Below are 1,323 nucleotides of genomic sequence, written 5' to 3' on the forward strand. Positions count from 1 at the left end.
GGTTATTGGCGTCGTTTGCTTCAGAGTGAAAGCAAACCGTAAACCGTCTGGTAAGCAGTTTCCTTAAATTAATGATCTGAGTGTTTCTGAAAGAACACATTCAAAAATATTCACAGCGTGATGTTGTTTGTCTTTGCAGACAGATGTGGAGAAACTCTGTGTGAGTCACTGAAACAAGAGGCACCGGTAAGTGCTAAACTGGGAACATGTAGCCTCTGTGACTCACTGTCACTGGCTTTTAAAAGCAGATTGAATGTTTATGATGCAAACTTCCTCTACAATCCTGTCTCTTGACAAAGTTTGTCTCCCCCAGGAAATGAGTGGCATAGTCTACACCACGGTGGACTTCAGAGCTCACGAGAAACCCACCGAGGTGTATGCAAACCTAAGGATGCCCAAAACACAAGCTGCTGACACCGAGCGGGCTGACATTGTGGAGTACTCCACACTGGCAATCCACCAGTGAATTCATGTGAAAGCTTCGTTAGGTTCTGATTTTAACGTGGGACTGATTCTGTTGGTGACACCGCTGTGTTTTTAAAGGGAAGTCCATTGATTGTACACATACATGTCAGTTCAATAGTCAGGTTTAGCACTTCTCAGCCTGTGCACAGTTTGAAGAGAGGGTTTAACAAAAATGCATCATGGGAAATTAAGGGTCCGGCCTTGTTAGATCCAGACAGAGCTTGAACCGCACAATGGACAAGGCATCTTGGCTTCTGCTGCTTTTATTTGAACTTTTGTCACTTTTGAGTTCCCTGAGTTTCTAAGAGTGTAATGTCAAATCACTGAACTACCATTTCAAATGTATATAACAGGAGCTTTTAGTGAAACTGATTGAAGGCATTAAAATGAAATGATGATGGAATTAAAGAAATGATCTCTCTTAAATAATGCACACAATCTGGTGAAAAGTTGTGTTGGTTTCCTTGTGGTTTTCTCTTGTTTAAAGGGTGAGATCAGGTCGTGTCATCAGGTTATCTTTTCTTATATCAGTGTTTGTCATCATCAGCTTCTTCCAGATTAGAGCTTCACCTGGCTCTCTGCTGTTGTGGGAGCCGCTCGATATCTATTCTCGGCTTGTTCTTCCTTTGCACAAAAAAAGCTGCTGGCAGTCCCTTTGGTATCATCTATAAAAGATCAGCTTTCTCTGAAGAGAGATTGGATGAATAGACCGGAGTGATTCTTATTCCTGTGACCTTTCAGTGCAACACTGCACCACAAAACGACTGTGACTAAAGATGTTGTTAAAGATGTTTTTCTGCACTGATATAGGATCTTGGTTGTAGCCACAAAAGTCAGACCGACACACACACACACACA

At 42.1% G+C, this 1,323-nt stretch overlaps 1 long non-coding RNA gene across 1 annotated transcript; it reads left to right on the forward strand.

Annotated features, from left to right (window-relative positions):
• The first annotated feature begins 2 nt into the window (after positions 1–2).
• On the forward strand, positions 3–918 carry LOC111664316 (uncharacterized). Its single transcript, XR_002761432.2, has 3 exons — positions 3–50; positions 140–186; positions 314–918. It is a non-coding gene; the product is annotated as an uncharacterized LOC111664316 (long non-coding RNA).
• Positions 919–1,323: the final 405 nt, after the last annotated feature.

The sequence above is a fragment of the Seriola lalandi genome, unplaced genomic scaffold, assembly GCF_002814215.2.
Source record: "Seriola lalandi dorsalis isolate HSWRI2012SDOR001 ecotype SW California unplaced genomic scaffold, Sedor1 jcf7180002001460, whole genome shotgun sequence".
Lineage (NCBI taxonomy): Eukaryota > Metazoa > Chordata > Actinopteri > Carangiformes > Carangidae > Seriola > Seriola lalandi.